This window comes from Tamandua tetradactyla, assembly GCF_023851605.1.
Source record: "Tamandua tetradactyla isolate mTamTet1 chromosome 18 unlocalized genomic scaffold, mTamTet1.pri SUPER_18_unloc_1, whole genome shotgun sequence".
In the NCBI taxonomy this organism is placed as follows: domain Eukaryota; kingdom Metazoa; phylum Chordata; class Mammalia; order Pilosa; family Myrmecophagidae; genus Tamandua; species Tamandua tetradactyla.
In genome coordinates, this window is record NW_027518250.1 from 728,543 (window position 1) to 745,130 (window position 16,588).

At 44.1% G+C, this 16,588-nt stretch overlaps 1 pseudogene; it reads left to right on the forward strand.

Moving 5' to 3' along the window:
* LOC143672836 (eukaryotic peptide chain release factor subunit 1-like) overlaps window positions 1-16,331 on the forward strand; it is a 43,949-nt pseudogene extending 27,618 nt beyond the window's left edge.
* The last annotated feature ends 257 nt before the right edge of the window (window positions 16,332-16,588 follow it).

Genomic DNA, 16,588 nt, shown 5'->3' on the forward strand with positions numbered 1-16,588 from the left:
AGGGATCTGGTGTCATAGGAAAGACAGAGGTGCCACTGCTGTGGACCTACCTCTGGGGGAAGTAACTGCTTCCACTTAGGACTAGGCCCTTAGGGAGGAGGAGCCAAGAAGTTAGTGGATGACCACAGTGCTGTTGACAGGGACCTGTTTATCTGGACGTTCAAGAAGTTCATCAACAGCCTGGAGACAGCCTGCAGCAATGGAACAAGCATAATTTTGTTGATTATTCCTCTCAAAGACAGTTTTTCATGAGTGGCAAAAATGTTAGCATATGAGTTGTGAACTACATATAACATTAAATCACAGGTAAATTGCCTTTCTGTCCTCAGAGCCTTTACATCTGTACAAAAAAGTCTAAAATTCTATGAACAAAAAAGTCTAAAATTCTATATACAAAGTATTTCCAAATGGTCTGCTTGCTTACTGTGGGACAATTATAATGAAAGAAGGAAAGGGAAAAAAGTCAACACTGACTTTTGGCCTTTAAAACCAAGTAATGGGCCACTGTATTTGTGTGACAAAATCCAAACAGGGATTCTTACAGTGCTACTTTCAGCTATTAGCAAGTTTTACTTCGTTGTAAAGGCTGGTAATGGTGCACTTTTTGGCACACACCAAGGAAACACAGGAAAAGTCCTGCACAAATTCACTGTGGATCTCCCAAAGAAACATGGTAAAGTAGGTCAGTCTGCCTTGCATTTTGACAGTTTAAAAATGGAAAAAGAACATAATTATTTTGGGAAATTAACTGAGACTGCTGTGAAGCTGTTTTTTTCTAAGGACAAAATGAATGTGACCAGTCTCATTTTTGTTGGATCAGTTGACTTTAAAACTGAACTAAATCAATCTGACATGTTTGATCAAATATTGAAGGAAAAGTTAAACATAGTTGATATCTCTAATGGTAGTGAAGTAGGGAAAACTCTGAACACCACACAAGAAATCACCAGAGCCTCTGAGAAGTGGACAAGCTTTTTATTGCTGGCAGGCTCAGAGGACTTCTGTCCAAAGTCTGAGTGCCAAATATTCTTTGTCTCCAGATTATACAGGCTAGGAAGCAGGAAGTACAAATCAAAACTTACAAGACAGGAGCTACCATGGGAATGGACAGGGGTAGTTGTATAAGCTCAGGGTCAGAGCTGATTTTTCTTCTTTGGAAAGATTTCATCTTGCTATGTAGGCAGGCCTGGACATTCCTGGACATGACTAGGCAGGTGCAGCAGATATTTTGTTTCACTAACACTTTTAGAAAGCATGTTTTTATATATTTTTGAGAATACACAAATTCATAAAGTCATTTCAGTAAGGAAATACAGCAATAATACTGAAATTCCTCTTATGAATTATCTTATTATCCCCTTTTGAAGATATCATTCATCACACTTTATTTCATAGATGGGCTGGGAGCTGTGTGATTTTCACCTGATCCCCACCATAAGGTAGTATTTTTAGTCTGATTATAATGCTGTTGCTCTAGACAGATGAGGTTCCCAACTGGGACTGGGAAGTTGCTTCCCCATCTAGCTATTCAGTAGTTTTCCAATTATGAAAGTTGTCAGGTCCCATCTTCTAGGTCTGGGCTAGGAGGTGGTTGCATTTACTTTTTCTGTTGTCATCATTTCTCTTGCTTCCCATGGCCATTGGTCCTCCATATTTGTTCCTGTACAGACATAGCAGAAGGAAACACTTACGGAGGAGCCTATATGTTCTGCCAGTTGAAAGAACAGGTTTTGTGTGCTTACAGGAATGACTGAGGATTATTTTGCATTTTGTTACAGAAAGAATGGAATACCTGTAATATTTCTGAATCATAAGAGTTCTTGGTTCTTTTTATATAAATGGTGGGACCAATGATGGCTTTAGGGGACCACTTTACTATGAAGAGCACCTGAACTTCTTTTCCCTACTGGGCATTGTGAATATTTAAACTGGTAAGATTAGTGAGATTGCAGTGTTCTGCCCTGAAACTGGGGGGGTACTTGATGTTACTTGAGGGTATCTCAGGGGTTTTCTGTTTTGTATAGCATACAGCAACTGGTGGTACTTAGTGCTTTATGTAGGAAGGTACCTCAGGGGCCTCCTCTTCATTGTAACACACAATGTGTAGCCAGGTGAATGGCAGGACAAGCAACAGAAACATTAAAGAGTAGAGATAGTACTTGTTGACTGTTGGAGAAGTGGCTCTGCTTATTTTTATTTCTTTTTCCCATTCTCAGAATTTTAATTCTACCACAGTTTTGTGCTTGGGTTTCTTAAGGTCGTGGCAGATGCAGTGATGGTCTTCCCCAGGGTCACAGATGAAGTATGTGGTCTTATTGTAGGTACAGAAGCCCTTGGGGATATCCTGGCAAGTGTAATGGGTGTGGAATACTAGGGTGAAAGTGACTGGGCCACCAACAATCAGCATAGATACACTCGTGGCAGGAGTCCAGGGTGGTAATCCTGAAGGGACAAATGGAAAAGGAAAGAAGGTTTAGGGATAAAAACAGTATTCTGTAACTTATATAGGAAAGGAGAAGTCACCTGGATATGGATAATGCCACAAAATTAAAGTGAAATTAGTTTTGGGGAAATAATGAAGATGGATTTCTTATGCAAGTGTTAAAATTGCTAGATGCCTGACAAATGGAAACACAAGGATAAAGATGTTAAGTTACAGGTATGATAAACTATATCACTCATTTCATGAAAGACTAAGTACAGGACTACTAAAGCAGCTTCTCAATTTTCAGGCATGTATAGATCAGTCAGCCCTGGAGTGACTGAAGCAAGTCTCAGTCAGAAGATTTCTTCATGCTTTGACTGTGCATAGACTAGTCAGTTCTGAAGTGGCTGGGGCAGAGTAGGTGGGTTCTTTATGCAGGGTCAGACATACCAGGTTTTCTGTGTTAGTCTGGCACTTCAAAGATGGGGTTGAGCTGTTTCCAGGTTTAAATTGGAAGTGGTGAATCCAGAGGACAATCTCAGCAATGTTGACAGCTGTAGGCCTGGAAAGGAGGACCATCTAGGGCCCTAACCAGGTGGGCGTTAGTACCTCATTCTTCCAATCTTTTACCCAGACTAGTGCCCTGGGGAAAAGGAGTTCACATGGGGTATTAATTGTAGTTGTAATCTTTCATTTACCCAGGTATGCAGCTGAGACATGGTGGAGCTTTACCTCTGGAGTTGCTTTCTTAAGGTCAACTCTGAATTGTGCAATATTTCCTGAGAGTTCTTTTATCAGTGGTGGAGGCTCTCTGTACAAAACTTCAAAAGGGAAAAATCTGGTTTGTTTTGTGGGACTACATCTTTCTCTTAACAAGGCTATATGGAGAATATTAGTCCATTTTAGGTTGGTTTCCTGACAGAGCTTCTTCAGATGTGACTTCAGGGTGCGGCTCATTGCCTCCACTTTTCCTGAAACTTGCAGTCTAATGCTGTGTGGAGATTCTACTTTGTGTGGAGGATTTTGCTGAGATTTTCATATAGTTTGGGTCCCAAATGCCTGTCAGTTGTCAGAGTCCATGGAGCTCAACAGGCCATACCATGGAATGATTTCTTTGAACAATAACCAAATTATTTTCTGGGCTTTTTCTGATTGAGTTGGAATGGCTTCCATCCATTCTGAGAAAGTACAACCCCTACTAATAAGTAATGGTATCCCCTTGCCCAGGGAAACCCTGAGAGGTCTACATGGCAGTTGTCTCATGACTTGAATTCTGGGGGGAGGGAGGGTTTCAGTCCTTGTTACAGGTTGTTTTGAGCACAAGTTACACATTTAGCACAAACTGCTCAGGCGAGTTGATGCAGTCAAGGAATGTAAAAAGTACCACTGAAGAAACTGCTCCATGGCTGAATATTGACTATTTTCATGAACTTGCAAAACCACCACTGGGCTGAGTGCCTCTGGTATTGCTAATAGACCATCCTTGAATTTCCCCATCCATTCAATAAATGGACACCTCCTTCTTGGCTTAGCCAGGTATGTTCAGCCTTGGAATATTTTGACTGTATGCAACTTATAGGTTCAGGCAGGAGTACTGCTGTTAAGGAGGAGTGGGTTCCCTTAAGGCCACTGCCTTGGATATTTTATCAGCCAGATTGTTCCCATAGGCTTCTATTGTGCTTCCTAACTGATACCTGTGGCAGTGGATGATGGCAACCTTTACAGGGGCCCATGCTGCTTCCAGGAGGATCATAATCTCTAGACTATGCTTTATTTCCTTTCCCCCCAGCATTGATCAGTCCTCTTTCTTTTTCTTTACAGGGCCCCATGCACCTGAGCAATGTTGAAGGCATACCTCAAGTCAGTGTAGATATTGATGATGGGATTTGATCCTAACAGCAGGGCTCTGGTGACTGCTATGAGTTTGACTTTTTGAGCTCAGGTGCCTACTGGGAAGGGCCCAGATTCTACCATTGAGTTCAGGGTTACTAATGCATATTCTGCGTTTTTCATTCCATTGTGGACAAAACTGCTGCTGTCCATATAGTATTCTATGTCAGGGTGGAAGAATGGCTGGTCCTATAGATCTATTCTGCTAGAGAACACTTCTTACAAAGCTTCTATTCATTCATGCTTAGACAGGCCTTCTCCCATTGGTAGGAGTGCAGCTGGATTTAGGCTGTGTATGGCCTCCACTTGAATGTTTGGGTTGTTGCATAAAAGGGCCTGATATCTCAGCAGCTGGGAAGTGGAGAGCCAATACTGTACCTTTTGTTGGAGAACTACGTTGGCTGTGAAGTCAGATGTTGGCCAAAAGCTAATTTTTCAAATCATGGGTGAGGATGACAGTGGTGGCTATGGCCCACAGACAAGGGGGCCATCCTTTGGTTACCAAATCTAACTGTTTCAACAAGTAAGCTACCAGAAGACCCCAAGAGCCTAGTTTTTGGACAAGGACCCCTGTGGCTGTTCCCCATCATTCATGAATGTACAGGGTAAAAGGTTTGCCAATGTCTGGGAGACCCAAGGCTGGAACTTGGATGAGTTCCTTTTTTAGAGATTCAAAGGCTTTCTGTTGTTTGGTTCCCAAGGGCAGGGGTGAATTTTCTGCAAATCATGTAGCCTCATACAGAGGATTGACAACTCCAGCAAAGTTAGGGATCCAGATGTGGCAGTATCCTGTAGTCCTTAGGAACTCATGGGCTAGTCACCAAGATGTGGGTGTAGATATTTAGCAAACAGCTTGTTTTCTTTCAACTCCCAGGTGCCAGGTACCTTAGGCAATGGGAGATCCAAGGAACTTTACTCATCTTTTGCAAATTTGGACATTTTTTCTAGAGACCTTGTAGCCTCTATGATTCAGGTGGACCAGGACTGCCTTTGTACCTTCTAGACAGTTTTGTGAGATTGTGTTGGCTAAGAATAGGTCATCCACATATTGGAGCAAAATACTATTATATTTTTTGTAGTGAAATTCTTGCAAGTCCTTCCCTAGGGATTGACTAAGTATAGTGGAAGAATTTTTTTAACCCTTGAAGCAGGCATATCCAGATGAATGATTGTTTTCTTCTAGTGCATGGATGTTCTCATTCAAAGGCAAAAATGGATTGGCTGACTAGTGCCAGACAAATGCAGAAGAAAACGTCTTTCAGGTCAAAGCAGGAGAAAAATGATGTTGCAGGAATTAAGCTCAAGAGGGTATATGAGTTTGGCACCATGGGATGTAAGGTAAACACTTTGTTGATGGCCCACAAGTTTAGAACCGGGCAGTAATCATTGGTGCTAGCTTTTTGTATTGGTAACAGAATTGTGCTCCACAGGGACTGACATTCCCACAGAATACCATGAACAAGTAAGCAATCAATATGTGCCTGAATTCCCACTGGAGCTTCTTGGGAGACTGGATATTATTTAAGATGCACTAGGGCAACTCCCAGGAGGAATTCCATGAGGGACAGAGAGGCATTTGATGCTAACCCCAGTGAGCTGTTTTCTTCCCAAACAGAAGGGTCAACTCCTGGCATCTGTGGATGGTCAGGCTGATTTCAGTTTTCTTTGGCAAGAAAGAGGTGTCACTCTTCCATATGGGGGCTGTCAGGGTCACCATGGTCTTCCTCCCTGGGTCCTGGGCCCTTTAGCATTAAGAGATATTCACCTTCTGCATTGAAGTATATTTGAGCCTGGAATTTTATCAGGAGATTTCAGCTCAGTAGGGATACTAGGCAGTCAGGAAGGTAAATAAATTGATGAGAAACTTCACTGGGTCCTACAGACACTTACAGGCTGTTAAGAGGGAATGTTGAGCTGAGCTACCAGTGGCTCTAACAATTGTGGCTTGCCTATTAGTTTTTGGTCCAATTTTTTTGTGTGACAACAGAATGTTCTGCACCTGTGTCTGTCATAAAGTCCATCTTTTGGCCCCCTACTGTCATTATGACCATGGGCTCTCCAGGGCTGAGTGTGAAGAGGCCCAGTATGTCTCAGTCTGAGTTGTCTTCAAGGGCTGCTAGACTTACAAAATCAGTAGCTCTGGATTCTCCATGGCTAGTGGGGTCTTTGTCACCTTTTTTCCCATCATTTGTTGGAGAAGTCTGCTTTCCAGTGTTCTTCTTCCTTATAGTAAGTACATGGCTTCTTCCCGGTGGAGCTGCTCTCCCATGTTCTCTGGATGGCCCCCAATAAGTGGGTGTTTTATCTTCTGGCTCTAGTCACTTGAAGGTTGTGGATTTTGAGAATGGGGCTTCCTGGTGCCATGGGTGGGCACCACAGCAAACAGATCTGCTTTTTACTTTAGTTAGCAATCTGCTTCTCTCCATACCTCCTGATTTCAGTGCATGTAAACTTTGGTAACTACCTCAGGGAGCTGAGATATATTCATTCCAGGAAACCCTTGTAATTTTTGCAGCTTTCTCCAGATTTTGGGTTGGGCTTGCCTGACAAATGCAGAGTTAACAAGTCTTTAGTTTTCTGGTACCTTGGAGTCAAAAGGAGTGTACAATCTAAAGGCTTCACAGAAGCATTCATGGAACTGGCTAAAGGCTTTGTCTGACTTTTGCAGGACTTCAGTGATTTCTGACATATTTATTGTTTTTCTGTTCCCCTTTTTCATGCCTTGAAAAGTGCATCTTGATAGAGATTTAAATTGTTTTTGCCAGCTTCAGTGTTTGTGTCCCACTGTGTGTCGATATCTGGGAAGGAGTTTTGAGCATATTGGGATCTGTTCATCATCTCTGCATGAGCAGTTTCTTCTAGCCACTTCAGGGCAGCTTGTGAAATCTCTCTCTGCTCTTCTGTGTTGAAGAGGGTAATGCAGAGCTGATGGCAATCTTGCCATGTTGGCCAATGGGTCTGTATAATTTACTGAAGTAAGTCTATCATAGCCTGAGGTTTCTCAGTGTAGGAGGGAGTGTGTTTTTTCCAGTTTATGAGGTCAGTGGTTGAGAAAGGCTAGTAGACAAATATTGGCTGACCTCTCTACAACTGGCCAACTGGATTGTGTTAAAGTGACCCTAGAGTTTATTGCAGGGGCAGTTACAGACCTCCTGAGGTGCCACACATTTTGCCAATTCAGGATCAGAGGTTCCAAGTTTATGGAATTTCCTGGAAGGGGTTCAGGCAGACTTGGACCAGGAGAGATGGGAAGCAATAGCAGAGATCTGGCTGGAGTCCCTAATGAGATGGAATTTTCAGTAGAGGGCATCAGGGAACTGACATTGTTTCTGGAACCACAGCCAGTGCTTGAGCTGAGTACAGCAGGGGTAATGGTTTTCATTGGCAGCAGGGAGGAATGGTAGTTTTTCTGGGGTTAAGTATTTAGGAAGGTGGGGGTAAAGAGTCTCTGTCAGTGATGGGGAGGGTGTCCTCTTTAACCCTTTATCTTGGAAGCCTGAGGGTGGATCTTTCATTGTTGACAGTGGGGAGTTCTCCAAGGTCAGAAGTTTAGTGGCAGCTCAGACTAATTGCTTTGTGACAACTCCTTCAAGGAGTGGGATGTCCAGGTCAGTACAGGCTACCAGGACTTTTGCATGGCTTTCAATGCAAGCTTTTAGTCCTGGTGGTGAATTATGAAGAAGTTGGAGCCAGGAATCAATGTACAGAAACTGTCAGGGTGGCCAGGCTGTCCTGTGACAACTTAGCAGACAGCTCAGATCAGTTGGGTCTCAAACGACCCCTCAGACAGTCATTCAACTCCAAAAGTGAGCCAGTTCAATTGGCAAAATTTGCACAACTCTTAGGGCATAAGCTCCACTCCATTGTCTTCAGTGAATCCTTTTGTAAAGTTCTTAAAAAGGCAGGCTAAGGGGGGTTTGTTTTCAGTACCACCCATAGTGATACTCCCAAGGCACCAGACAACAGACAACTAAACAAGATGACAATTGCTTCATCCATCTCGGACTACTTCTCTGGAATTTAGGGAATTTAAGATCCTCTTGGTATGAGGCAGGTTGGTAGAAAACCCCAACCAAGACTTCATTTTGAGAGGGCCACCTTAAGAGCTATATGAGGACCCACAAAACTGCAGATTGGGACACACAATTTGCTTCACCGGTGACACAGCACTGAAGCCTCAGGACAGAGCCATGTCCATTCACATGCTTTCACATACCAGGCACTCAAAAATATGACAAGTTATGTTGTCTCCCAACACCAGAATGAATCTAACTGCTGGGATCTTCTTCTTCAGCTTCTCCTCTGTCCAAAGGGTGCTCAGCCCAGTTAGGGAGGTACAGTCTCCTCTTCTGTCTGAGAGGTGGGGCCTGTCAGAACACCCATTCTTACCAGTCCAACAGGTAGAGCTCCAGTTCAATTCTCAGGGCTGCTGAAGTCCCTACTGAGTCCAGAAAAGCTGGCATCCCATTTCAATCAGGTAATTTTGAACCAGAAGAAAAGTTTCTGGGGATGGATTAGGTCTCTCTATAGATGGGAAAGGGGCACAAGGGTGTCTCTTCCTTGGGGTGTGGAGCTTCATGGCCAATGTTCCAGAAATGAAGTAGGGAAAAATTCTGAACAATGCACAAGAAAGCACCAGAGCCTCTGAGAAGTAGACAAGACTTTTATTGCTGGCAGACTCAGAGGACTTCTTTTCAAACTCTGAGCATCAAATATCTTTGTCTCCAAATTATATAGGTTAGCAAGAAGGAATTACAGAAACAGAAGTTGCAGGATGGGATTTACCGTGGAACAGACAGGGGCAGTCCTATAAATTCTGGCTCAGGGTTGATTTCTCTTATCTGAAAAGTAAGACAGATAGAAAAGTAGACAGATGCCTGCTATACAGGCAAGCCTGGACATTCCTGGGCATGACAAAACAGAAACAACAGACATTTTGTTTCACTACCTCTTCCAGAATGCATGTTTTCACACATTCTTGAGAGTGTAAAGAAGGATTTTATAAAACTTAACAGTAGCTAACTTTTCTTATGTAAAGAAGGATTGTAAAGAAAAGAGTTATGGGCCCCATCAGGCTAAGAAAAACAACCCGGGACTTCCCAGAGGCGGTTATCTGCTGCTTTTGTTATGCAAGGTTTTCTGCTGCCTTGGTTATGCAAGGTTGTAACTGCCAGAGGAAGTTTATCTAAGAATGCAACTGAGAAGGTTGAGTAAGGGAGTTTTGCACAAGACAGCTGCTTCTTGCATGAAGCAGCTCCCATGACTCATGCATGAAAAATGTTTGTTATCTGCTTCTTGCAAAATGTTTGTTATCTACTTCTTGCAAAATGTTCGTTATCTACTTCCTGCATAAAGCAGAACCTGTAACTCATGTTCAACCCTCAAACCCCACCCCCTTATCCTGGCCCTCAAAAAGCTTCCCAAAACCCAGGCTCAGGGCTCTCTGTTCCTGTGTGTTCAGTGAGCCCCATGCATGTGTGGTAAATAAACCCCTTGCGTGTTGCATGAGAGAATGTCTCTTGGAGTCTTCCTTTGCGTGGCAAAACTCTCGAATTCTCGAATTCTTACATTTGGAGGTCCCACCGAGATCGGCTCTTCATAAGGGGAGGCTCCAACAGCTCTTTCTCTCAGGGTAAGTGAGGCCTTTTTGTCTGAGGTGCGATCGCTTAGTCTGTCAGACTGGCAGTGACTGTCGGAGAGTCGCGTGAGCACTCCCTGACCGCAACCGGCAGACGTGTCCAGGGGTTGCAGGTCACTCTCCCGAGGGACGCCTCGGGATTGGGGGACCTCTGGGGACACCTGGAGGCTTACTACAGGGCCGACTCTGATTCTGTTTCCCTTCTGACTGGGGGAGACTCGATCAAAGTCATCAGACCAGTCTGAACTGTGTCTCTGAAACTGTGTAAACATGGTGTGCCGGCTCTGTGTGTGTCTGTCTGTATTTGTGTGTTAGGAATTGTTTTTGTTTTACCAAAGATGGGTCAGGGAACGTCAACTCCACTTTCTCTGACCTTAAGACACTGGTCTGAGGTCAGGGAAAGAGGTCAGAATCTATCTCTTATTGTAAAAAAGGCAAATGGCAGACCTTCTGCTTTGCCGAGTGGCCCTCTTATAATGTGGAATGGCCTCGTGAAGGAGCTTTTCATCTACCCTTGATTTGGGCTGTCAAGTCAGTCATCTTCTGCCCTGACCCGTATGGCCACCCGGACCAGCAGCCCTACATCATGGTTTTGCAGGACCTGTGTGAAAACCCACCTCCATGGGGAAAGCCGTTTCTTACTCCTCTTGATCAACATGACTCTCCCTCTATACTTCCAATCAAGGAGCCGGGTCCTTCTCAAGCTCCAAAACTCTATCCTTCTTTGCCTCCTGCAGTCTTACCAGAATTCCAATCGGATCTACTCCTCTTCGACACAGGTCCTTCTTCCCCTCCTCCCTACCCTTCAGCTCCGGTACATCACCCCCCTTCTCTTAGCTCACCTTCTCCCTCCTCTAGTTCTCTCTCTCTGCCCTCTTACATTCAGGCTCACCAACAGATGATCCCAGATGAACCAGGACCGGCACATATTACACGAAGCAGACGAGCACAAAGCCCATCTGATGTGGCGGTCACTCTCCCCCTCAGACCGTACGGGCCTCCAGTGGATGATAGACATGGAGGAGAAATGCCCGCTCTGCAATACTGGCCCTTTTCCTCCTCTGACTTATATAACTGGAAAAATAATAACCCTCCTTTTTCCGAGGCTCCCACTAGGCTGACTGGATTGGTGGAATCCCTTATGTTCTCTCACCAGCCCGCTTGGGATGACTGTCAACAACTCCTGGGGACTCTCTTCACCACGGAGGAGCGAGATCAGATCCTACTGGAAGCCAGGAAGCAAGTTCCTGGACAAGACGGGAGACCCACCCAACTCCAGCATGTCATCGACGATTGGTTCCTGCTGCACCACCCTAATTGGGACCCGAACACTTCTGAAGGTAGGGAGCATCTGTCCATCTATCGCCAGACTCTAGTAGCGGGTCTCCGAGCAGCCGCACGCCGGCCCACCAATTTGGCCAAGGTAAGAGAGGTTATTCAGGGAGTGGACGAATCGCCCTCTGTCTTGTTAGAAAAACTAATGGAAGCATACCATAGGTATACTCCCTTTGACCCTCAATCAGAGGATCAAAGAGCCTCAGTGGCCATGGCCTTTATCAGCCAATCAGCTCCAGACATTAGACGCAAGCTGCAGCGTTTAGACAGGTTGCAGGACCTAGCCTTGTGAGATTTAGTCAAAGACTAAAAAAAGTGTTTTATAAGAGAGAAACAGAGGAGGAAAAAGAACAAAGGAGAGAAAGAGAGAGAGAGAAAAAGATTAGTAAGAGAAAAAAAGAATAATACAGTTAATTAAGGACCAAATTAATTCTGCCCTAAGCAGGCCCATTCAAGTGCATTATCACTGGCTTCATCTTGCTAACCAAGGTATGAAACCAAAATATCTGACTGCTATCCACCCTCTCGGGTAAGAATCCCCACTCCTATGGGAGCAGCATACAACTCGAAAATATGCTTCTAGCTTATGCTATGATTGGTACCGCTGGGTGCAAGGCAAAGCACTGCAAAGGAGGGCCAAAACAATTAAAGGCCATTTTCAAGCTCCTTGAGAAGTATGCCTCATCTTGCGTAGAGGTTCACTCTGCTAAAATTCCTCTCCCCAGAAAAACAGAGCCACAAACAACCTGGGGGATGAGGCCTCTACTTCCCCCAGCAAAGGTTAATGCCAAAAGAATGCTGGATCAGCATTCTTCCTCCATCCTTTAAAAAAAACAAACAAAGGGAGGAAATGTTGGGGAGAATTAAAATAGCATGTATAAAATCCACCCTCAGCGATGCCGGAAACATGCAACATGGCCGCCAGGGCTGAAACAAAGAACTAGCCATTGTCCACTGTGCTAGCCACCAAAGAGGTTCTGACCCAGTAACCATGGGTAATAGGCGAGCAGACAAAGAAGCAAAAGTGGTAGCATTAAGGGACCGTATAAACTTGGTCCTAATAACGAAAGGAAACCAGCAACCCCCTGAGACACTATCTGAGGTTACACCCCAAGGAGAGTCGGAAGCCCTAGCTTACATACAGCAGGTCCACCAGCTCACTCACCTGGGGACAGGGAAACTACAGCAGCTCCTGCAAGACCAGAGGGAATTGTACCCTCTGGCAGCCTCAAAAAGGAAAGAACTGGCAGATCGCGTAGCCAGAGAGTGTCAGGCGTGTCAAATCGTAAACGCCTACCCCACCAAAGCTCCTAATGGAAAAAAGACTAAAGGGAACTCGACCTGGGCAGTTCTGGGAGTCGACTTTACTGAAATTGAACCTACAAAATATGGACTTAAATACTTACTAGTTTTTATAGACACCTTTTCAGGATGGGTTGAATCCTACCCAACTAAGAGAGAAACGGCCCAGGTCGTAGTCAAGAAGATTATGGAAAAATTTTTCCCCGGTTCAGTCTACCAAAGGTAATAGGGTCAGATAAAGGACCCGCATTTGTAGCCCAGGTAAGTCAGGGTGTGGCCAGGATATTGGGGATTGATTGGAAATTGCATTGTGCATACAGACCCCAAAGCTCAGGACAGGTAGAAAGAATGAACAGGACAATTAAAGAGACCCTAACCAAATTAGCTATAGAGACTGGCTTCAAAGATTGGACCATGCTCCTGCCTTATGCCCTGTTCAGGGCCTGGAATACCCCCTCTGCTCTCATGTGTAATCTAACCCCTTATGAAATCTTGTATGGAGCACCACCTCCAGTCAAAGACATGTCCTCCATTTTAGAGATTAATAGTTCCCTCCATACCCCCTTGCTTGACAGGCTGCGAGCCTTGGAAAAAGCCCAGTGGTTCCTGTGGTGGCAGCTCTCCACCTTCTTCCAGCCAGGAGATAACAGAACTCTGCATCGATATCAGGTAGGAGACTTTCTCTACGTCTGCTGCCACCAGGTACAGACTCTTGAACTTCGCTGGAAAGGACCATATTAGGTACTCTTGACCACCCCCACCGCAGTCAAGGTCGATGGCATCGCATCCTGGATCCATGCATCTCATCTCAAACCTGTGCCTTCGCCCTCTGAGTCCCAATGGAAACTGGAAAGGACTGACAATCCTCTCAAGCTGCAGGTTCGTAGGGTTACTACTCCTTCTCCTCCTTCCCCTAGGGGAACCCAATTCCAACCCACATAAGCCTTGGAAACGGACAATAACCAGATGGGATGATGGGAAGACTATAAAAACTTGGGAGGGAGCAGGGGAGCCTTCTTTTCTAGTGACCCCTTGTAATCTTACCACTCTGGGGAACGAGCCCTGTTGCGACCTGACCCCCTTCTACCTATGTCCCGTGTCCAATCAGGGAAAAAGTTACTGTAACAGCCCAGGACACTATTATTGTCCCTACTGGGGCTGTGAGACTTTAGGGTCAAAATGGACAACCTTAGGCGACCCCTTCCTCAAAATAGGGTACCAGAAAACCTGTTCTAATCCTGGAAGCTGTGGGTCTGATGGATGGCCCGGGGCCCACCATGGAACACTCATGACCGGTGGTAGGCCTACAATAGATTTCTCACAAAGCCCTTGTGCTAAAATTTGGCTTAATATCACTAACCCCTCAGATAATAGTTGGATATACCCCCGAATTCTCTATCATTCAGGGACAGAATTAGAAACTATACTATTAAGCCAAACCAGATACAGAAGGGAACCAATCTCAATAACCCTGGCAGTTCTTATGGGGGTAACCACCACTGCTGGTATAGGCACAGAGACTGCTGCCATTGTACATAGCAATCAACAAACCAGTCAATTACAGGCTGCGATAGATCAAGACTTAAATGAAATAGAGAAATCTGTCTCAGCCCTTCAGAACTCTCTAGCCTCCCTTTCATAAGTAGTTCTGCAAAAATAGGTGAGGACTTGACTTACTTTTCCTTAAAGGGGGGGACTATGTGCAGCTTTAAAAGAACAGTGCTGTTTCTATGCGGATCACTCTGGTGTTGTTAAAGAGTCCATGACAAAACTCAGAGAGCACCTTCATGAAAGACAAAAAGAATGAGAGGCGCAACAGGGGTGGTTTGAATCTTGGTTTACTAAGTCCCCCTGTAAGAATTTGAGAGTTTTGCTGCGCAAAGTAGGACTCCAAGAGACGTTCTCTCATGCAAAACGCAAGGGGTTTATTTACCACACATGCGTGGGGCTCACTGAACATGCAGGAACAGAGAGTCCCGAACCTGGGTTTTGGGAAGCCTTTTGAGGGCCAGGATAAGGGTGTGGGGTTTGAGGGTTGAACATTAGTTACAGGTTCTGCTTTATGCAGGAAGTAGATAACAAACATTTTGCAAGAAGCAGATAACAAACATTTTTCGCGCATGAGTCATGGGAGCTGCTTCTTGCAAGAAGCAGCTGTCTCGTGCAAAACTCCCTTACTCAACCTTCTCAGTTGCATTCTTAGATAAACTTTCTCCGGCAGTTACAACCTTGCATAACCAAGGCAGCAGAAAACCTTGCATAACAAAGGCAGCAGATAACCGCCCCTGGGAAGTCCCGGGTTGTTTTAGCCTGATGGGGCCCATAACTCTTTTCTTTATAAAATCCTTCTTTACATAAGAAAAGTTAGCTACAGTTAAGTTTTATAAAATCCTTCTTTACACCCCTGGTTGACAACGCTATTATCTGCTCTCGCTGGGCCTTTAATTGTGTTACTTTTAATAATAACTATAGGACCATATATTCTAAATAGAATTATACAGTTTTTACAAAGGCAGATTGGAAATGTCAAATTAATGCTCATCAGACAACAGTACTCAGTATTAAATAACCCAGAAAATCTCTAAGATTAGAGATATGTACAAAAAGGAGTGGGGAATGTAAAGAAGGATTTTATAAAACTTAACAGTAGCTAACTTTTCTTATGTAAAGAAGGATTGTAAAGAAAAGAGTTATGGGCCCCATCAGGCTAAGAAAAACAACCCGGGACTTCCCAGGGATGGTATCTGCTGCCTTTGTTATGCAAGGTTTTCTGCTGCCTTGGTTATGCAAGGTTGTAACTGCCAGAGGAAGTTTATCTAAGAATGCAACTGAGAAGGTTGAGTAAGGGAGTTTTGCACGAGACAGCTGCTTCTTGCATGAAGCAGCTCCCATGACTCATGCGCGAAAAATGTTTGTTATCTGCTTCTTGCAAAATGTTTGTTATCTATTTCTTGCAAAATATTCGTTATCTACTTCCTGCATAAAGCAGAACCTGTAACTCATGTTCAACCCTCAAACCCCACCCCCTTATCCTGGCCCTCAAAAAACTTCCCAAAACCCAGGCTCGGGGCTCTCTGTTCCTGCGTGTTCAGTGAGCCCCACGCATGTGTGGTAAATAAACCCGTTGCATGTTGCATGAGAGAACGTCTCTTGGAGTCTTCCTTTGCATGGCAAAACTCTCGAATTCTCGAATTCTTACAAGAGTACACATATTCATGAAGTCATTTCAGTAAGGAAATAGAGCAATAATACAGAGGTCCTTCTTATGAACTACTTCACTAGTGAAAATAGTTTCAACTAAGCTATTGAGTAATCTACTGAAGCTCTCTTTAACATGAAATTTATTTGAAGGAATACATTATCAGCATGATATTGTGAGGAAAACAGCCAAGACACAGGCAAGTACTGTTTGGGAGTTGAATATACACTAAAGGCTTTGGAAATTGGACCTGTATAGATTCTAGTAATCTGTGAAAATCTGAACATAATGAGACACATTTTTTGCCAAGGCACAGAGGAGGAGAAAATCCTCTATCTAACTCCAGAGCAAAAGAAGGATAAATACCATTTCACAAAGTTACAGGACAGAAATAAGAGCTGATTGAGATCATGCCTTTGCTGGAATGGTTTCCTTTAAGCTATAAAAATTTTGGAGCTACCTTGAAAACTGTCACAGACAGGTCATAAGATTCACCTCAGTTTATGAAAGGATTTGATAGAATTGGAGGTATCTTGTACTGACTCTATACTAGGAAATGAAATATGAGGGAAGGGACAATATATATTTTTTAACCTTAATAATTACTAGAGAGCTAACAGGGGTCTAGCATACTGTGTCTCAACAATCCAACATCCAATGCAAGAAGCATTGCTGCAATGGAAACCAGAAGGAACCCTGCCTTAGAATGAGAACATTTCCAGAATTTAATCCATGAACACTGGATAGTGAAAAGGAAAACTATACCCAACCCTACACTTTGGTTTTGTCATGATGCAAA